The following is a 22,124-nucleotide window of genomic DNA, read 5'->3' as shown; positions in this document are numbered from 1 at the left end:
CAGGCACCCCCAGCTCATTTACTGATTTAAAAAATCTGGTTGTCGTGGGGCACTTGGGTGGCTCACTCTGTTGGTTAAGGGTCCGAGTCTTGATTTCAGCTCCTATCATGATCTCAGGGTCGTGAGATCGAGTCCTGTGTCGGGTTCTGTGCTCAACGGGGAGTCTGCTTGAGATTCTCTCTCTCCCTGTCCCTCTGCCCCTCCAACCGCACATGCATGCACAAGTGAGCCCTCACGTGTGTGCGCGCGCTCTCTTCCCTAAAATAAAAACCTTTTAAAGAAAATCTGGTTGTCCTGTTTCTTAATTCTCGGCACTTTCCTGGTCCGTGTGCATTTTGATTCAGCTACAGCTGGAAGGTGCACGTAGAAATGCACCAGCTAGACGGTCACCAGCTGAATGCACGTGTGTACTGTGCCCGCCAGAAACAGCTGAGAGGCCCCTGGCCCCCCTGAGGCCGGACCAGCAGACGGCTTCCTCGTGTAGCTTCGGGCCACTTCGGTTCAGCTCCTCTGGTGACAGTCATGTGCAGTGTGGCGTAAGCTCATTGATGGCTCGCTCCCCTTGCTGCACAGTGTTCCCATAGCAGCGTATCCGTTCTGTCAGTTGGCTTTTGAATAGTTAACAAATTTTGGCTGTGATGAACATTCTGGTTCTTGTCTCTGGGAATATATGTAAACATTTCTGTTAGGTGTATATTCAGGAGAACCGCTGGCTCATAGTTCTGCACGTGTTCTGCTTACATGGTACTGCCTGGCCTTGTGACTTCAAACCGCCTGCTGCGGATGGTAAAGTTCATCGCGTTCTCAACGCTCGGCGTTTGGGTTGTGATGGCGTCCAGTTTTCCAAGGCACAAACTTGGGAGTTACGGTCTGGGGTGTGGGAGCCGGTGAAGCTGCCCACCTCATGTCCGGACTTAAATTTGGTCTTGTGCTCGGCAAGGGCACCTTAGAGAAACGCTTGGATCCTGCACTTCGGGGGTCTCAGGATACACTTTGATTTCATGCCTCTTAGATTCATTGAGCCTGTGTGCCCTGTGGCGCGGTGGCCATCTCACCCATACCTGACAAGAGCGCGTGTTCTGTAGTCGTCGGCCGGACCGTGCTCGGGTGCCTGGTGGGGTCCAGTTGGTGGTGGCCGTGGTTGTCCTCAGCTGGGAGAACACTGTCCTCCTCCTGATTTTTGTGCTTTTCTATTGATGACTGAAATCCGTGTTTAAATGCAAGCGTGGGTTTGTCTAGTTTTCTGTATCCTACTGGATTTTGCCTCATATTTGAAAATTCTGACATTAGTGCCTCCTCACTGAGGAATGTGATGTCATCTTGTTGAATGACCTCGTCACAGTTGTGACGTGTCCCTTTTCGTCCCTAGGTCTGTCTTGTTCTCAGGTGTGGATGCTTGATGCTAACAGACGCTGCGCGTTTCTTCAGTGAGTGTTGGTGGGACCTCTTTCCCACCCCTTTGCTTTTCTCAGACGTGTGGATTTATGTTTAAAGTGGGTTTGTTGTGCCTGGGTGGCTCGGTCGGGTAAACATGTGGCTTCTGCTCAGGTCATGACCTGGGGGTCCTGGACTCCCTGCTCAGTGGGGAGCCTGCTTCTCGCTCTCCCTTTGCCCCTCTCTCCTGCTTGTGCTCTCTCTCTCTCTTGCTCTCTCTCTCTCACACACACACACACTCTCTCTCTCTCTCTCGAATAAATAAATAAAATCTTAAAGCGGGTTTGTTGCAGGCAACATGTTTTCATGTCCAGAATACTTGATTTCAGTGCAAATATGACCTGAGCCACATACGTAATTTAGAAATTTCCAGTAGTCACCTTGAGCAGTTTCTAAAAAGCAGGTGAAATTGATTTTGAGAATATAGTTTATTTCACCGAGTACAGCAACTTGGGCTCTATATGATTACTCATGAACTATTTTACTTTCTTTTTTTAATCTTAATTGTTGGAAATCTGGTGTGTATTTCATGCGCTAGTACCCTTCCAGCTTTGATGAGCCCCGTCTCAACGCTTGGTGGCTGGTGGTGTTCCGAGAGACATAGGCCATTTACGTGCAGTTAACCTTCACTGCTGTGGGGTCTGCTGTCATCTTGTCACTTGCTTTTTCCTTGTCCCGTGCATTTTGTTACCTTCTCCCTCTTTCCCAGCTTCTTTTGGTATGAATCGAATAGTTCTTTAATATCCCGTTTTATTGTATTTTTTGGTTTATTAACTGTAGACCTATTTTCTTTTTTTTGTGATTAGTGTTTAAATATACAGCTTTCACTTCTCACGGCCTGCCTTTGAATGATACCGTACCACTTCACGCATAGCAGGAGAGCCTTGTGATGAAGACTCTGTGCCACGTTCCCTCCTGTTCTCGCGCTGTCCAATTGTGTGGCAGGAGGTGACGTGGCAGGCCCAGCACCGCGACCTTCAGCCAGCTGGCCATTGTGACCCTCGGCCGGCATCCAGGAACTGGCCTGGTAGGTGGTTGCCCGGACCAGGGGGAGACTCCCCCTGACCAGGGAGTAGCTCACAGGCCCTGGCTGCCCAGACAGCATGCTCTGTGCAGTTTGGGACAGCACGGGTGTAAAGCACCTGTTTTCTTCCGGCAGTCTGCAGTTGTTGTGCATGGCAGGCAGAGACCTGGTGAAAATGCCAGGCGCCGGGTCTCACGTGCATTTCTGGCCACGACACGTCACACTTGTCACCACTCTCTGTTGGCACAAAGCACGTCACGTGTCCACTGGGAAAGGACTCTCGGCAGTTGTGCCGTGTGTCCCTGGACTTCATCTCATGTGCCTTTTCCCTGTGCTCACTGTGCTCTGTCCTTTCTCTGTAGTCAATCCCAGCTGTGAGCGTTGTGACGGGCTGAGCCCTGGGGTCCTCCCAGGGAATCACAGACCGGGATGTATCTCAGGGACCCCGAGACCATCGTCACACACTTACTCCATTTATGTGTAAAATCTGCAGTACGTTGTAATTGTTTTTGCTTTATACTTGTCCTGTCCCCTACAGCAGGTGGTCTCACGTGGAGCTATTTAATTGAAATTCCCTTCCTGAGTCCCACTAGTCGTGTTCCCCGTGCTCAGCAGCAGGTGCGGCAGGCCTCCACCACGTTGGGCCGCACCGGGAGAGCCTCTCGCACTGCGGGAGTCGCAGGAAGTGCTGCTGGACGGCAATGTTCGCAAGAGATTGAAAACGGGAAAAAGTTAACATTTTCCTACACGTTTGCTATTTCCAGTGCCATCCATTCCTTTGTGTAGATCCAGCTTACTGTAGCTCACCTGCTAAGGAGTCCTTCTTGGAAAAAAAAGAAAAGAAAACCAACTCTGTCTCACCTCAGCTTTATTTTTGTTTTTATTTATTTTTATTTTTTTAAAGTTTGTTTTATTTGAGAGAGTGCGAGTGAGCACAAGCACGGGGAGGGGCAGAGGTAGGGGAGAAGCAGGCTCCCGGCTGAGCAGGGACCCCGACACGGGGCTCCATCCCAGGACCATGGGGTCATGACTTGAGCCGAAGGCAGACACCCAACCGACTGAGCCACCCAGGCCCCTCACCTCAGCTTTAAAAATCTTTTTATCTTGAGATAATTGTGTATTCACATGCAGTTGTTCGATTAAAAAATCCAGGAGGTCCCGTCTTCCTTCACCGTTGCCCCCAAGGGGGGCTGAGTGTGTCACTGCAGTGGCGGCTCAGCCAGGCGGCGGCCGTGCACACAGCCTCACATCCCTACCCACGTTTCCTTGGTTCTGCACGCGCGCATCTGTGAGCGGTGCACGTTCTCTGCAGCGTTTGCTCACGTCTGGATTCGTGCACACACTGTGGTCCGGGTGCAGCACTGACGTTCCCATCACCCGGGTCCCTCGCACGGCCCGCTGTCGCGCCTCCCGCCTGCCCTGCCCCACTGCCGGCAACCGCTGAGCGGGCCTCCGTGTCCATCGTCCGCTCCTCAGGAATTCGGTGTAGGTGGGACCGGACAGCGTGCAAGCTTTTGAGATGGGCTGCTTCCCCGCAGTGCCGTTTCCTGAAGACCTGCGCCAGTTGCGGTCTTGTCCTCAGTCCGCACACCCAGTGGCGCTGGGGCGTCCTGCCGCTGGCGTGAGCTCGTCGTCCCGGGACCTGCAGTCGCGCTGGCCCACAGGCACGGGCGCCTCCCGCGTGGGACTGTTGCCCCTAAGGCTGCTGTGAATCTTTGTCTGGGGTGTGGGCGTGAGTGTGTTTTCATCTCACTGGGATGCAGCCCCGGAATGTAACCGAGGGGTGTCTAAAGCACGTGTAGACCTGTCAGCGCCATGCTGTTGCCCCCGGTGGCTGCACCGTTTTATGTCCCTCTGGCCAGCATTTGGTGTGTCCCTGTTTCTCATTTTAGCCCTCTGACTGGTGTGTCGTGTTATCTCACTGTGGCTCCAGTTTTCAGTTCGTTGATGGCAGCGATGGCGACCGTCGTGGATGAGCTTGGGTGCCGTCTGTGCATCCTCAGCGAGGTGTCTGTTCGCGGCTCGTGTCATTTTCTTTCTTTTAAAAAAAAATTTTTTTTTTAAAGATTTTATTTATTTGACAGAGAGAGAGACAGCGAGAGAGGGAACACAAGCAGGGGGAGTGGGAGTGGGAGAGGAAGGCTCCTCTACTGGGAGCCTGATGTGGGGCTCGATCCCAGAATGTCGGGATCACGCCCTGAGCCGAAGGCAGACGCTTAACGACTGAGCTACCTAGGCGCCCCTCTTTTGAAAAATTTTTAATTTAAATTCAGTTGAGTTAACATACCATGTATTTCTGGTTTCAGGGTAGAGTTTAGTGATTCATCAGCTGCATGTAACACGCAGTGCTCATCCCGTCAAGTGCCCTCCTTACCTCCCTCAGCTGTCATTTTCTAATGGACTGTTTTATTACTGAGTTGCAAGAGTCCTTTAGTATAAAGTTCTTTGCCAGTTACGTGGTTTCCGAACATCTCCTGCCGTGTGATTGGTCTTTTCATCTTCACGCAGGGTCTGCAGCAGAGCACACGTGTTGAAATTTGTTGGGATCCAGTTGATCTGTTTTTCCTTTGGTGGGTGGTGCTTTTGGCATCAAGTCTAAGAATTCTGCTGAGACTTAGATCCTCGAAGTGTTCTCCTGGGAGTCTTGTAAAAGTTTCATAATTTTGCGCTCTCCCTTTAAGTCTCTGACCCGTTATGAGTTCACTTTTATGGACGTCCGCCTGCCCAGCACCATGTATTGGGAGGGCTGGTGACTGCTTCCTGGGCCTTCACTGTGGACGGGTACTTACCCTGGGTATGGTTCGAGGTGGAGAGTTTACAAAAATGTGGTTTCGTTACCAGCGTTCCCGTCGTGTCTCCCGGCCTGACAGTTCCTCTGGGGGTCTGTTTCCCTCTATGCCAGTTACTGACGTGGCGCCCCCAGGGTCCGGGTGTCCTGCTTCGCCTGGCTCTGTGACCCTGCTGCTGGACTCTGCAGTCCTTTTTTGCGTCTTGGCATGATGGCCTTGGTGGGACGCTAGGACTCTGACTGAGGTCCAGTGCTTCTCCTGGTTTGTTCCTTCGAGGACCCTCTGGGGGTGGCGGCCGCTCCCAGACCGCACACTCGTCTCTTCTCGGCAGTCGGTCTACCCTTCAGTGGCTAACACCGTTACTGGTCATTAGGTCTTCATCTTAGATTTTTTCCTTCTTCAGATTATTTGTGTGGTTTCTACCCCTTGACTGATACACATCCTTCTTTTTCCAACATAAATGAAAATGCATCGCTTTTTTTCCCTGGCTTCTTTTAAGGTTTTTTTTTTTTTCGTCAGTGGTTTTCTGTAATTTGATTATGATTAGCTTTGGGGCGTGTGTATGTTTATCCTGTTTACGGCTGGTTGACTTTGTTAGACCTGTGGATTTGCAGTTTTTATCAAATTTGGAAATTCCAGCTCTTATTCTTCCCATATCTCCCTTTCCCCACCTCGTGTCGTGTGCAGTTTGGGTTCTTGTATTTTGGGCTGTTCAGTGTGGACACGCCCTAGTCGGCGAGCCTCAGCTCCTCTGCTGCAGGCTGTTTCCTCTTTGTGCCTCATTTCAGGTACATTCTACTTCTGCGCCTTCAGGTTCTCTGATCTTTTCCTCTGTGGCATCTCAGCTGCTGTTAATCCAAAGCCGAGTATTTTCTGTATCAGATACTGTAATTTTCACAAGCGCCCAGCTGGCTCAGCCGGTGGAGCATATGACTCTTGATCTTGGGGTTGTGAGTTCGAGCCCCATGTTGGGTGTAGAGAACGCTTAAAAATAAAATCCCTAAAAAAAAAGAAAAAAAGATACTGTAATTTTCATCTTTGTAAGTTTGCTTTTTATTATCTTTTAATTTATTTTTTTAATTTTGCTTTTTAAAAAATGTTTTCCATTTCTTCTCTACTCGTGCTCATTAAAAAAAAAAATTCCTTGAACATTTGGAGCCCGTTTAGAATAATTGTTTTCCTTTTCTGCTAATTCCTTTGTGTTTGTCGCTTTGGGGTCTGCTTCTGTTGACTGTTTATCCTCTGCTTGTAGGACACATACAGCGTCTGAGTGCATCTAGAAAGTTTCTGATTGACTGCCTGATGCCATGGTGTCTTGATGGCAGAGTGCTGAGATTTGCTATATTCCATTCCTTTAAAGAACAGTTCACCTGCTCTGGCAGGCAGGCAGGCACTCTGTGGATGGAGCCAGTCCCACCTCTGAGGTACCGTCCACCTGGTGTCCCTGTTGGACACCCTGCGAGTTCAGTGAAGTCCGTGCACTGGCCAGAGGGGATGCACGCGATTCCTGGGTCTGGGGATTGTTCTTCATCAAAACCCACTTTCCTTGGCCTCGTGGGGGTGCAGCCATGTGTGAGGACGCCCCCTCAGGTTCTCTGGCCCAGATTCGAGCTGCCCTGCCTGAGTTCCAGTCTCCACCTCGACTTGGGAGGCCGTCGCTCTTCCTGTGCAGCACTCGGGTTACTTCCAGGCGCAGACCCTCGAGGATGTGGCCTTTTGTAGGAAGCACTGACCCACACTCTTCCAGCTGCTTATGACGGCAGGGCGGTGATTCAGGGCCGTCGTGCTCCCTGTGGTCAGAGGCAGAAGTCTTTATTGCAGTTTTAGTTTACATTGATCTGGTGGTAAGTGAGGTAGAGCTGTCTGTGAATAATCTTTGCCCAGTTGTTCTTCCGTGTATTTTGGGGAGAGTGGGGGACTTATTTGAAAGTGAGCTTTCTAGCCTTTCATCTATTGTATGAATTGCAAATTTTTTCCAGTTGTCCTTTGGCTTTTTTTTTTTTTTTTTTAAGATTTTATTAATTTATTTGACGGAGAGAGAGAGCACAAGCAGGGGGAGCAGCAGGCAGAGGGGGCAGGAGAAGTAAGCTCCCCGCTGAGCAGGGAGCCCCATGCAGGGCTTGATCCCAGGACCCTGGGATCATTGACCTGAGCTTAAAGGCAGATGCTTCACTGACTGAGCCCCTCAGGTGCCCTTCCTTTTGGCTTTTGGTGTTGTAAATGTTGTTTGCTTTTTAGTACAGATTCTTTTTTCTGTAGCCAAATTTATCCATCTTTTTGTTTATGATTTCTGGGTGTTGTACTGTGTTCAGAAAGGTTTTCTCCACTCTGTGTACCTTTGAAAGAGTCTGTTTAGGAAGGGGAGACGGCACTGTGGGACGGAGGGCAGAACCAGCACCCCTACCACCGTGTGGGGATGGGAAGCCGAAGGGAGGCCAACGTGCGCAAAGACTGATTCCACGGCAGACGTTCCGTTTTTCCCCCCAAGCCTGGCTTTTTACTGTGAAATGGAAGCAGAGTGGCACTTTCTAGGATTTTCAGTGGGGTTTGCCAGTTTTTGAAGCAGAAAATTGCAAGCCCTACATTTGGCGTCTTGCTTTGCTGCTTCCAATTTCGTGACCAAGAAATGAGAGAACTAGAATGATAAAGCTGTTTTCATGGTTTCTCGGGTTTTTGTTGTTTTCCTGGCTTGCCGGGAGAGGGAAGATGTCTGGAGGGGAAGCGCCCTCAAGAGGCCCTGGCAGGTCTGCAGGGGCAGGGACCTGCACCCGTGTGTCCCGCCGGGTGGCTCACGTGCGTCAGTGTGCGCAGAGACAGTGACGACAAAGGAGACGCTCCCGAGAGCCTGCGGTCCTAGGGCCAGTCATCAGAGGTCCGTGCTCCCTGAGGAGCCGGCATACAGACCGTCTGCTGGGGACACCGTCAGAGCGGGGAGCCTACGTCACAGGTGATCTGGCGCAGAGCCTCTGCTCCTTGTACGAAATATGCTGGTGAAAGAAAAGTGGTTTTTAGGAACCAGTGCAAAGTGCTACTTCATACTCTCAGCACAAGTGGCTTGTTTTACAAAGCAAACAAGGAAGACGCTGTCCTTCACTTAAGATCATGTGATTGTTTGCCTCAGTTCTCCTGCTTTCTGAATCTGACCCTAAGTGCAGAAATAGCAGGTCGCCACATGCTGGCCCTGTGTCCAGTTAAACATGCCAGATTGAGTCTGGCTTATACTCACAGTCCCTATAGTACAGCGTGCTCACGGTCCCTATAGTCCCTATAGTACAGCGTGCTCACGGTCCCTATAGTCCCTATAGTACAGCGTGCTCACGGTCCCTATAGTCCCTATAGTACAGCGTGCTCACGGTCCCTATAGTCCCTATAGTACAGCGTGCTCACGGTCCCTATAGTCCCTATAGTACAGCGTGCTCACGGTCCCTATAGTCCCTATAGTACAGCGTGCTCACGGTCCCTATAGTCCCTATAGTACAGCGTGCTCACGGTCCCTATAGTCCCTATAGTACAGCGTGCTCACGGTCCCTATAGTCCCTATAGTACAGCGTGCTCACGGTCCCTATAGTCCCTATAGTACAGCGTGCTCACGGTCCCTACAGTACAAGACGCTCACAGTCCTTGCTGCGCTGCATGCCCAGCGTCCCTGTATTTCGGCAGTTGATTCCTGGTGTGAAACTTGCTTTGAACCTAACAAAGTGAAATATCCAGAGGTCTGTAAAGTCAGTACCACAGATGTAAGTAGGTGTTTGTTGGAAAGTGGGTCACTGCGTACGCCGTGAATAGCATGATGTTAGAGGTAAGTATACATACTGATAGAGTTATTAAGGAACCATCCCAGAAAAACCACAGGCCCAGATCATCATAAGGGAATTCTACCAAACTTCAAGACCAGATTACCCTAGTGTGTCATAGAATATTCCAGGGTTGAAAAGGAAGGAAAACTTCCTAATTCTTTTTAGGAAGCAAGTGTACTTGGATACTTGAACCAGCTAAAGACAGTATAAAGGAAAAAAATAGCCATATACCGTTATCAGTGATGAATATCAGTGCAAACATAGTAAATGTTAGCAGCCAGCATCCAGCACCACATAAGAATAATACCGCATGATTGAGTGGGATTTATCCTCAGAATGTAAGGTTGGTTCAAAATTAGGAAATCTATTCATATGATATATTAACTCATCTGGGGAAAAAATTCACATAGCTATCTCCATAGATACCAGACTTTTACAAAACTCAATATTCTTGATAAAAATACTCAAGAAAATGAGAATTGAGGGATACTTATAACAGATCGTGGTGAAGTGCACACGTAATCTGGCTGCTTTGCCGTGTTCAAGTGTGCAGTTCATTGGCGTTAAGCACGTTGGCATTGCTGTCCAGCCTTCCGAAGGATACATTCGTGTCCTGATAACAGATTATACCTTCATCCTAAAGCCTGCGTCTTACTGTGGGAAGAGACCAGAGGCATTTCCACTGAGATCAGACGCAGGGTGAGATTGCCTGCCCCTCCTCTGTCCACAGTTGCCCTAGGGGGGTTAGCAATCACCGGCATCACAATTGGTGAAGCAGGAGTAAAACCATTTCTATTTGCAGATGACACGACGGTGAATCAATGATCTAACTCAGCAGGATTCAGGGAAGTAGCTGGATACAAAATTAACAAAAAATAGCCTTCACATAAATGAACAATATAAATAGAAAACATTACGGAGAAAAGTTCCATTTACAATAGCAACAAAGAAGAATTTGTTTAGAAAGGAAATCAAGCAGTGTGCAGACCTCTATACTGAAAATTTTAAAAGTCTTTGAAGACCCTAAAATAGACTTGAAAAAATGGAAAGACATCTCTGCTCTTGGATGGGATGGCTAAACTTTATAAATATGTTTGCCCTCACTTTATCAATTTAAAGTAATCCCCATAAAAATATTAGCTATTTTAAGGAGTTGGCGAGTACGTAGTGAAATTCACGTGGAAAATCAAACACACAGAAATAACCGGGGAAGCAGGAGAGGAGCAGGAGAAACGAGGGGGACTGACTCTTCTCGCATTAGCACATGTGGGTCTCTAACCACAGCTGCGACACAGGCACATGTATGAAGAGACCCGTGGAGTGGGAAGAACCTGCAAGGTGGCCCCAGTGTATGGGGACGTTGAGTGTATGACAAGGCGTTGTCTCAGATCACTGGGCAAGGAGGATTTTTTTTTTTTTTAAATGGTGTTGGGAGAGCTGGATTGTCATTTGGAAAAAAAAAATTAGATTTAACCTCAGTCTATACACAAGCGTGTAATCCAAACGATTAGGAAGTAAAGAAATGAAACCACACAATGGATTTCTTGTTAACTGATATGGGGAAAGTCTAACAATGACTCAGAATCCAGAGACAATAAAAAAGGGACTGATAAATTTGACTATATGCAAATAAAAATTTTTTGCATGGCAGAAAAGACTAGAAGAAACAAAGTAAATGCTGACAAAGTGGGAAAAATATTTGCAACACATGCCATGAAGAGCTGTCTCTTTGTCCCTTTGTGATGTCTGTGACTTCTAGAGAGCTGTTAAAAGAAACGAGAGATAGGACCCAAAACCAGGTGAAGTGGGAAGAAGACATGAAGAAATAATTTACAGAAAGATACAATAACGACTTTCAAACATGAAAAAGGATCTAGAGTTGCTCCTGTCTGGAGGGATGCTGGATGAAAGGACAATGGAGTACTGTTTCTCACCGGATTCCGAAGCAGACATACAGTGAGACCTGGTTGGCGAGGCTCTGGGGAAACGGGCCCTCTCCATGTCGCTGGTGGGAGCGCAAATCGTCACAGTCTGGAGGGAAGTTGGCAAGACCTGAGAAACTACCTGAGAAACCCCGGCTTCTTGGGATCCACCCTGGAGATACTCGCCCACCAGTGTGAAAATACACACCACGAGGTTGTGAACATGACTTGTCATCGCAGCGATGGAAACCGTGCAAATGGCCGTCCCCTGGGAGAGGTACTCTGGTGTGCCCGCACCGTGATCAGGCGCGGCTCCCACGGTGGCAGGGCGGGAGGGTCTCCGTGAACCGGCAGAGGGGTTACTAACAGGATGTTTCCTGTGAGGGTGGCGGGCACAAGCGTGTCTACGGCAGGCTCCCTTCCTGTGACAAGGGTAACGGCCGAAGGAAACGCACAGCATCAGCGCATTCGTGCGAAAGAAATAGAGGAAGGATGAACTGGCAGCCGAAGGGAGTGGTGGGGGACCGGTGAGGGTGGAGAGAAGGGGACTAGAAATGGAGGAGCAGGCATGAAGGCAGCCCGTGAAAAGCAGGGCATGCGGGGGAAGTGACGTGCAAAGAGATGAGCTAACTCTCCTACAAGGAGTAATGGGATTTTGACTGGATGCTGAAGTTGAAGGACAAAAAGGACCAGCTGGAAATACGGGACCGTGGAAAGGACGTTTCTTTCACGCTGGGGACGGGCTAGCAGTACTGGGTGGCGTGCACCCTGGGCTGGAATGTATGCATAAGTGCACGGTGGACGAGGGGCCGGGTTTCTCACTGTCGGAGCAGGAAGTTACAAGTAGGGAAGAGCGGGGCTGCGAGGGCTGGGTGGTGTTGGACTGCAGTCATAATCGGTGTGAGGCTGGTTTTAGTGCCCGTGTCCACACACGCAGAATTATGGACGTGTGCGTGTGCTGTGGTTAGTGTGTGTATGTGTGGGTTTGAGCTCTTTTTGTTCAGCAACACTAACATCCCCTCCCAGCACCCAAATCCTGGCTTTTAAGCACTGTTTCCCAGTATACTATGAAAGCAGGGATCCTTTGAGAACTGATTGACGCCAGATGCATCTCGTGGAACCAGGAGACAAGGAAGTGCTTGGAAGAGATGGGCGCTGTTGAAAGCACCCAGGAGCCCACCTGAAGGCTCTTCCCGTGGCCGGATTCGGAACGCTTTGAAGATGGTGAACGATGATAGAATTGGATTATAACACAGGCATAATATAAATACCCACAAATCCCTGCTGACATAAAGAAATCACAGAATACATAAACACCTGGTGGAGAGGGACCGCTCCTCCTGACGGAAGAATTCCAGGTAAGGAACGTAGGGCGGCAGAGCCCCGAAGTCACCCCAAACACCACAGCAGTGATCGCTGCTTTCAAGACCACCGGTGGCTGCACAGTGCTGAGGGCAAAGAGTGAGTGGCAGCAGGATTCCTGCACAGGTTCACATTCTTCTCCGAGGTGTTTATTAATCGTGGGAAAAACTGCAGTGGAAAACCCCGGCAGACCCCACCCTAGCCTAGTGACCAAGGTCGACGTCCCATCAGACACACACACATCACGTACCCCTGATGCTGTGCGTCCCTGCTGGGGAGCTTGGCCCGTTCCCGTAACTCCCTGAGACCGTGTCGGCAGGCCATGGGCACACGGCCTACAATACCCACCCTCTGGGGTCGCGGCCACTACGAAGGGACGGTGCAGGGTGGGAGCCTAGCCTGGGTCCTCGAACAGGGAGAGGACATTAGTGGGAGCACTATTTAATTTAAAAAAAAAGTTTTTTTTTAAAAGCTTTTATGTTTATGTAATCTCTACACCCAATGTGGGGCTTGAACTCACGACCCCGAGATCAAGAGTCACACCACACTCCACCGACCGAAGCAGCCACGCACCCCAGTGGGAACGCTGTTTTAAACATGGCCCGTGCTTGGCCTGTTCGTGGGAGTGAACAGGCAGGGGAGCAATCGATGAGGTAGAGAGAGGGGATCGAAGGAAGGGAGTCCATGGGAGGGTGAGGGGCTGCCCTTCCCTTCCTGCCTCCCTGGCCTGGGCTGCATTTTGGGGTGGGGGCTCCTTCATCCGCAGCAGGGTGGAGAGATCTAAGCTGCTTTTGGATGAGGACTAGAGTGCTTTGACCCTGCAGAGACTGTCCTGGGCTGCTGACAGTGCTTCTGCAGTACCACACTTGGCCCGGGGCCAGGCCCACAGGCTTAGTGAATAAAGATACGTTGGCAGCCTTCCTCAGGGGCTCCACACGTTAGGGTGTCTTCCTCGGGGTTTTCCAAGTCCTTCTGGTGTTTGAGAATGGCTGATCTCCACCTTTCCCTTTCAGGGCACACGGACCCTCTGTACCCCGACCTCCCAGGAACATCTGGTCTGTCCCTCAGTCACCGCTTGAGTGGTTGTGTGTGTGTGCTTGGCCTCTGCCTGCCCTTCTGTGTTCTAACGCTGTCCCACCTCCCATGGAAAGCACCCGAAGGTGGTGGGGTGGCGGTGGCTGTCTTTTGCCCTGTGTGCCCCGTGGCTGTCTCCAGGACAGTTACCCCGTCTCCTTCGCAGACTCCACGCCACTTGGAAGAGTGGCCGCACCCTTGCTCCCACACCAACTACCTTTGTCTTTTCTGGCCTCCATCAAGGAGATGTCACACTCACCCTGTGGGAAAAGGCACAGACCTTCATATTCCAATGGGATGTCCTTTCTCGTTCCATGTCCAGCCCTCTCTTGTCCCCTTGCCTGCCCCGTCACTGGCAGCATGGAAGGCAGGGACGTGGGCAACATTGAGAGTCCTGGGATTGCAGCGATCACCTGGGGAGTCCAGGAGCAGATGTGACTGGAGGACATCGTCCTACAGAAAATCCTCAACAGTAAATCCAACAGAGCCAGAAAACGAATTACCCTTCCCATCTGCATTTGTGGTCCCCACCCGCTAAGCGTGTGAGAGCCGTTGGATGCCAGTATTCATGGCGGCATGACAGATGGCGCAGCGTCCGAGTCGTGGGCCAGCGTGAGACAGGTGGCCTTAGGGAGCTCAGAGGCAGGAAGACCTAACTTGTCCCCATGTGGGCAGGTTGTAGAGATTCGCTGCACTGTGAGTGACAGCTGCACTGTGAGTGACAGCTCTGGTCTCACAGCGGGGGATGGGAAGTTAGCAGGGACCGCGCATTCTCCAGTGAAGGGCAAGGAGAGATGCTGCTCTCCTGGGACAGCGACCCTCTCTGCTCTGTGTTCTAGGTCTGTCCTCCTGTGAGCCGCAATGCCTCTGTTGGGCGCATGAATTTTGTAATATATTTTTAAATCAAACTCTATATACAGTCAAGGGATCTCATGCAAAAAACAGGAAACAAATATTTAAACATTGCCGCATGCATACATTTTACGTAATAACATATATGCATGTGCCTGGGCCCTGCACACCCATCGGCAGCTCTTGTGCGATTTCCATCAGCATGGCTTAGTTCGCTGCTTCTAGAACTTCTGTAAGCGGAATGAGGCGCTACGTGGTCTTTTGTGTCTGCTTCTTGGGCTCTGCATGATGTTTCAAGACTCATCCATGCTATTGTGTGTGTGAGCACCTTGTTCATTTTAATTGCGTGTCTCCCTTTGTGTGACTGTGCCACCATTTGGCTTTTTAGGGACGTGGGGTTTGTTTTCACTTTTTGTGGCACGTCTGCATGAGCCTTTTTGTGGACCCGTGTGGGTTTTGGTAAGCGTCCAGGGGTAGGATTGCTGGGTCATCAGTGCATTTGTAACTATTTAGAACTGCCAGTTTTCCAAAACGGTTATATCATTTTACGACCCTGCGTGTGGTGCATGGTGGTTCCATCCACTCCACATCCTTGCCAATGTGGTATTTTGTTTGTGCTTTTTAAACCATCATTTTGAAGCCGGGTTGGATGAGAAATGCAGGTCCGTGGTGGGAAAATGAGAAAATATGGAGATGTTGGAAGGTATGAGTCCGTTCAGGCTGCTCCAGCAGAGTCCCACGGACCGGGCAGCCCACCACAGCGCACACATGGTCCTCATACTTCTGGAGGCTGGGAGTCCAAGATCAGGGTGCCGGCAGATTTGGCGTCGGGAAGGCCCCTTCCTGCTTCACAGCTGGTGGCTTCTCGTGGGGTCCTCACCTGGGGGAAGGGCGAGGGCGCTCTTGAGGTCTCTTTCATAAGGACGCTGATGCCAGCATCGGGGCTCCTCTCTCATGACCTAACCACCACCAAAGGCCCCACCTCCTAATGTCGTCACCTTGGAGGTTAGGTTTTGACATACAAATTGGGGCATGCAGACATTCAGTCTGTAACAGGGTAGTTGACCTCGATCGTGGGAAGTGATGTGGCTCACTCTGCTACAGTGTCGTCTGCACGGCGGGGGTAATAAGAATGCTCAACCCCCTAGTGTTGTGAAAATTCCGTGGGGAAGAATCCGCATGTAGTCACCTGTGTCCTGCTTAGAACAGTGTGTGGCCCATGATAAGCCCTTAGTAAATGTTGCCCTGTTAGATACAGAGTGAGAAATATGTATATTGTATATATTGCTGTATTTAGAATTATAAACGGTAGGACACTCTATTAAATCACTGAAGAAATAATTACTAAGCTCTGACTATGTGCCGCGTTCTGAGGATACAGAGCTGATCAGGAATACAGGTTTTTATAAATTACTATTATTGCAGTTTTTTTAAGCCAGCTCTTAATCTACATGTATTGAGGGAAGGGAAGTTTAGATTATAGTAAACAGGAGGTGCCAGGGACAAGCGGCAACAGGACCCCATTTAGGGTCTTTGCCCTGCTGTTTCCTCTGACCTTCTTTTACAGATGCTGCAGGCTGGGGGCCTGGGTGGAGGGAGGCCCAGGTAACCACAGGTCTCCTGCGAAGGGGTGAGGGAGGCTGGTGATCCAGAGCTCACAATATGTCGTCTTATTTTAAGTGGACCATGCAGCAGAATGGACGGGAATGCTTGATGAAGGCCCTGTCTCTCTGCGTCTGTTCTAAAGTGGATCACGCTTGTACCATTTGTTATCTGGATCAGCCACCAGAGCCCTTGGTGCTTCCGCATCCCATGGGCCATCTGCCTGTCCACCTCTAATTGCAGAGGCAGTGGCATCCAAGGACATCCCTCCTGGACCCCCGCGAGGCTGTGGGCAGTGAGGCTCACTCTGGAGCCTCAGTGAGCATTCTTCAGGACGTGCTGTGCTAGGATTCAGGCACAGCGTGCAGGCAGAATGCTCTTGGCTTCTAGTTCAGAACAGCTTGTGCCGATCAAACCCTGCTCACCAACATCTTCTATTTCTATTTTCTAACCTGAACATGTTAGTTTACCAGCCTGGTGGGGAGGCTGTCCACCAGCGTGCACAGACTGTCAGTACACAGCGCGTGCCTGCGTGTGGACAGCACAGCTGGGCTCGTCCCTGTCCAGACTGCGTGTGTCCACTGCTCCAAGTCAGGACACCAACAGCTGCAGGTCGTGAAAGCCCCTTCCCCAGGAGCCTGCTTGTGTCCCCCACTCCCTGCTAGCCATACGCTGATTGCTAACCCCGTATATTGGTTTTGCCAGTGTTGTTGTTTTTAGAGATTTTATTTATTTAGAGTGAGCACGGGTGGGGGGAGGAGCAGAGGCAGTAGAGAGAGAGAGAGAGAGAGAATCCCAAGCAGACGCCCTGTTGAGTGTGGAGCTTGCTGCGGGGCTCAGTCCCACGACCCTGAAATCATGATCTGAGCTGAAACCAAGAGTCAGACGCTCAACTGACTAAACCACCCCAGTGCCCCTGGTTTGCCTGTTTTTGAACTTGATATTTGTGGAATCACTCTGTATCTTCCTTTCTGTGTCTGGCTTTTCTGTTTTACATGAAGGTGGGAATCATCCCTGTTGTTGGGAGTAGGCCTTGCCTTATAGTTGATGTTGTTCCCGCAGGCTGCCCTGACTCTTCTCCTGTGTGTCGTGATTGCCAGTGCATGTCTCCAGGTGTGAGGGGCCAGTCCTAACATGAATGAGCGAGGGAATGGTCTGGAATGTGAATTCCAAGTGTGAATGTGTTGGAGCCCCCATTTAGCTTGTAAGTTTTACTTCACATTGGCAGATTTGGTTTGTCCCTGTGACGGGCACAGGGCACACCTGTCTGTCCTTCCTCACAGCGGTTCCCATCGGGGGCCACGGCAGGAGGGAGCCATCCATTGCGAGAGGTTACTCTTCTGATTTTGAAAATGAGATCTTCGGGTTTGGGAGAGACTGATTCTGAAGATGTTGAGCGCTCTTTCCATGGAGATGGGCAGGAAGGCCTTTCCTGAGCACTGCTGACCGGCTGACTGGCCGACCCCCGGGGGAGATGTTTTCATTGGCCATCTTGCTGGATTTCCACAACCATGACCGTCATCCCACTTTCCAGCTCAGGAGCCCGAGGCCCAGTGATTTGCCTCCATGGGGGTGTTGGGGGAGGCCAGCGTGCGGCTGCTCAGGTGTGTGCACAGCTGCAGGTGTACACACAGCTGCTCATGCGCCCAGCAGAGGCGCCACAGCTGGGGCTGCACTGGTTCGACCACCTCCAAGGTCCAGTCTCGCCTTTGTGCTCCTCCTTGTCTCCTTGAAATAAGACCCTGTCTTCTTTGTCTTTATGTGCCTGAGCCTTGTGCAGCCCCCCATGCAGAAGAGGCCCTCAGCATCAGGTGGGCGGATTCTGGGAAGGTGGTGGAGTGGGAGGCCCCAGGACTCCGTCTCCTCCCCCGGACGGCTGTTGCCCTGGCACACTCTGACATAACCATTTTGGAACTCTGGAGTCTGCTGAAGGCTCACAACTTCCAGGGGAGGGCTTGGATGGTAAACTGTGGTTAATTTGGTGACTTTCAGCTCGCAGTGCAGCAGCACCTGCCCCCAGCCACGTGGCAGGCAGCAGTGCACCCGTTCGTGGGGCAGCTTGCACCGTGTGTGGGGACCAGGGTGGGTAAGGACTCCATTCTGCAGATATTGGGGTCCATGTTCTGATTGCTGAGGAGGGCAGCCAGGGACATCACCCCTCCCTCTCTGGCTGAAGTAGCTTCCAGGGCATTTAAAGGGCTGGTGCCCTTCTCTCTCCCCGTCGTTTTTCACTTTGTTTTTCCCCTTTCAGGGGCCAGAAATTAAGGACTAGGACATTGAAAACAACTGCATATAGGGGGGAAATGAGAAAGTGACTGTGTATGTCCAGGTAAGGCTCAGACAAGAATTGAGAAGATTTTAAGTTTATACCTCAGGTTGATCCTTGGCACAGAAGCAGCCTACATCAATTAAAAAAGCAAAAACCAATAGACAAGTCAGTAACAAAACCCTAACAAAATCAATAGAGCAAACCTTGGGGAAAGGGGGAGAATCTGATTTTCAGACTTACCCCATTATTAGATTCAGATATCCAGTTTTCAACAAAAAAATCACAAGAAACACTCAGTAAAGTGTGGTCCATTCAGAGGGAAAATATAAATCAACAGAAACTGTCCCTGAATAAAAGACTTGATGGCAGGTCTATTAGACGAAGACTTTAAGACAGTGGTCGTAAACATGATTAAAAACTGAAGGGAGACGGAGAGAGAGTCAAGAAGATGAAGTGCGAACAAGACAGAAATACCAACAAAGAGAGCTGGAAACCAAAAAGAAATTCCGGGACTTCAAATTAACAACGGAAGTGAAAAATGCACGAGACGGAATTGGAGGCAGATTTGAACAGGCAGAAGAAAGAATCAGCACAGTTACAGATAAGACCACTGAAATGATCCAGTCTAATGAACAGAAGGAAAAAAGATCGAAGAAAAGTGAACAGAGCCTGTAGGACATGGGTCATATGGTGCATCAAATACAATTTTGTGGCATCCGGGCAGTGACAGAGCCCTAAAGGAACAGGGTTTTGTGTGTGACTGGAAGTTAACCTGTTATAAATTCAAATTAGAAGGTTATAACTTTAGGATGGGAAGTGTAATCTCCATGGTAACCACAAAGAAGATAGCTGTAGAATATACACAAAAGAAAATGAGAGAGGAATTTAAACCTATTGTGACAAAAAAAAGTCAAACGCAAGAGAGCATTGCAGGAAATGAACAAAAAGCTGTAAGGCATTTAGAAAACAATACCAGAATGACAGAAGTCCCTCCTTATCAGTAATTACTTCAAGTGTAAACGGATTAAACTCTCCAATCAAAAGACAGAGATTGGCAGAACAGATAAAAACACAGGACCCAACTGCACGCTGTCCACAAGAGACTCGTCTGCAAAGATCCAAAGCTATTCCATGCAAATAGTCATCAAAAGAGAGCAGGGTGCTGGTAGTATCAGACAAAATAGACTTTGAATCAAAAAAGGTTAGAAGACATGAGAAGGACATTATAGATTAATGAAAAGTTTAGTACAGCAAGAAGATACAACAATTATAAACATTTACCCACCAAATGACAGAGAATCAAAGTGTATAAAGCAAAAACAGAATTGAAGGAAGAAACAGTTGTCCAGTACCAGTGGGAGACTTCAGTGTTCACTTGCAGTGATGGAAGGGCTCAGGCAGTGCAATAAAGTGACTGTCCCAGCGGACGAGTGCAGAGCGCTCTACCCAGCAGCTGCTCTGCGTCTTTCTCTAGTGCATGTGGACATTCTCCAGGACAAGTCACGTGTCCGGACACAAGTCTCAATAGGTGTGAAAAGATAGACATGCTGCAAGGAATCTTCTCTGCGGTGGGATGAAGTTAGAAGTTCGTAACAGAAGAACTGGAAGACTCACAGAGCTGTGGAACTTGAACAACACACTCCCAGTCAGTGGATCAGAGAAGAAAGACAAGGGAAATTAGAAAATAATCAGGGACGAATGAACACGAGAGCACACCAAAGCTCACAGGCTGCAGCAACAGTGGTGCTAAGGGGGGAGTTTTGCTATCAAGGCCTACATTAAAAACCAAAGATCTTAGGGTGCTCGGGTGGCTTAGTCAGTGAAGTGTCTGCCTTTGGCTCAGGTCGTGATCCCAGGGTCCTGGGATTGAGCCCCACGTTGGGCTCCCTGCTCAGCGGGGAGCCTGCTTCTCCCTCTGCCGCTCCCCTTGCTCGTGCTCACTCGCTCACGCTCTCCTCTCTGTGTCGAATAAATAAACAAAATCTTAAAAAAACAAACGCCAGAGATCTCAAATCAACAATCTAAGTTTCTAGAAAAAGAAGAATAAGCTAACCGCAAAGCTACCAGAGGGAAGAAAGTAATAAAGATTAGAGTGGTGATAAGTGAAATAGGGAATAGAAAAACAGTAGAGAAAACTAATGACACCAGGAGTTGGTTCTTTAAAAAGATCAGCAAAATGGATAAACTTTTAGCTGAACAGACCAAGAAAAAAAGAGGACTCAAATTGTCAAAATAAGAAAGGAAAGTGGGGGCTTTACTGCTGATTCTGTGGAAATAAAAGGGATTATAAGAGAGTGCCATGAGCAGTTGTACACCAACGAACTGGGTCACTTAGATGGAATGGACAAATTCCTAGAAACAGCACCTCCTATGACAAATCACAAAGAAACAGAAAATCTGAACATACCTATAACTCGTAAGGATATTGAAGCAGTAATAATAAAAAAAATCTCCCAACACAGAAAAGCCACCGACCTGAAGTCTTCTCTGGTAAATTCTACCAAATATTTAGAGAAGAACCAATGTTAATCTTTCTAAGACACTTTCAAACAATCCAAGAGGAGAGAACACGTCCTAACGCATTCTGTGAGGCCAGTAGTCCCGATACCGAAGCCAGGCAGGACGAGAAAAAAACCTACAGACCAGTATCCCACGTGAACATAGATAAAAAATCCTCAACCAAACACTAGCAAACCAAAGTCAGCAGCATAGCGGAAGGATTATAAACCACGACCAAGTGTGATTTATTCCTGCGATGCAAGAAGATGCTTTAACATGAAAATTGATCAATGTCATAAACTATTGAATGAAAGAAAAAAAACCCCACATGATATCTCAGTGTGGAAAAAACGTGACAAAATTCAACACCCTTTTATGATAAAACAGTCAACAAACTAGATATAGATGGGATGTCCCTCAACACAATAAAGGCCATCTGTGAAAAACCCACAGTGAACGTTCATCATACTCAACGGGGAAAGGACTTGAAGCTTTTCCTCTAAGGCCAGGAACAGGCAAGGAGACTCGCGTTTGCCTGTTTTATTTAACTAATACTGGGACTTCTAACTGGAGCAGTTAGACAAGAAAAAGAAAAAGTGTTGGAATAAAAATTGGAAAAGAAGTAAAATTACCTCAGTTCACAGATGTATGGTCTTATATGGAGAAAACCCTGAGGTTTCCATAAAAAAAAAAAAACAACACCAAAAAACTCCCCAAAACAACTGTTGGAACTAAAAAAAAATGAATTCAGCAAAGTAGCAATATATAAAGTCAGCACATAAAAATCAGTTGCATTTCTATACACTAAGAATGAGCAATCTGGAAAGGAAATTACAAAGGCGATACCATTTACAACAGCATCAAAAAGCATAAAATATTTAGGAGTTAACCCGGAAAGGGAGAAACCTGCTCAATGAAGCATTTTTGAAAAGCACATTTTCATCTTTTGAACATTTTTGAAAGAAATTAAAGGAGACATAAATAATTGGGAACACTTTCCACGATCATGGATTGGAACATGTTAACATGTCAGTACTATCCAAAGCCATCTACGGAGCCAGTGCAGTAAGTATCAAAATCCCAAGGACATTTTCTGCAGAAATAGAAAAACTGATCGTAAAATTCACATGGAATCTCAGGGAACCTTTCATAGCCAAAACAATCTTGAGAAAGAACAGAGCCAGAAGACTCACACTCCCTGATTTCAAAACTTACTATAAAGCCACAGTAGTCAACACACTATGGTATTGGCATAGAGACGGACACATAGACCAGTGGAATAGAATAAAGAGCCCAGAAATTACCTTCCCCAGAAATGACCCTTGCGTTTATGGTCAGATGATTTCTGACAAGGGTGCCAAGACCATTCAGTGGGGAAAGGACAGTCTTTTCAACAAATGATGCTGGGAAATTGGACATCCACGTGCAAAAGAATGACCTTGGACCCCTATCTCACACTATATCCAAAAATTAAGTCAATATGGATCAAAGACCAGGAGG

General features: G+C 48.7%; 1 protein-coding gene across 3 annotated transcripts in view; it reads left to right on the top strand.

Annotated features, from left to right (window-relative positions):
• Positions 1–21,499, top strand: part of WDR4 (WDR4 tRNA N7-guanosine methyltransferase non-catalytic subunit) — a 44,861-nt gene extending 23,362 nt beyond the window's left edge. Inside the window, exons 12-13 of one of the 3 annotated variants that reach the window (XR_006775655.2) lie at positions 1,370–1,427; positions 2,241–8,854. The gene's annotated coding sequence lies outside the window, so the exon portion shown is untranslated. Of the gene's footprint in view, positions 1–1,369; positions 8,855–13,341 lie in introns of those variants that run through there. The other 2 variants (XR_015724286.1, XR_015724285.1) reach the window with 2 other exon arrangements.
• Positions 21,500–22,124: the final 625 nt, after the last annotated feature.

Source organism: Ursus americanus, chromosome 4 (genome assembly GCF_024610735.1).
Source record: "Ursus americanus isolate L20-20 chromosome 4, mUrsAme1.1.p, whole genome shotgun sequence".
In the NCBI taxonomy this organism is placed as follows: domain Eukaryota; kingdom Metazoa; phylum Chordata; class Mammalia; order Carnivora; family Ursidae; genus Ursus; species Ursus americanus.
The sequence above is the reverse complement of the archived record's forward strand: the minus strand, read 5'-3'. Positions and strand labels throughout refer to the sequence as shown.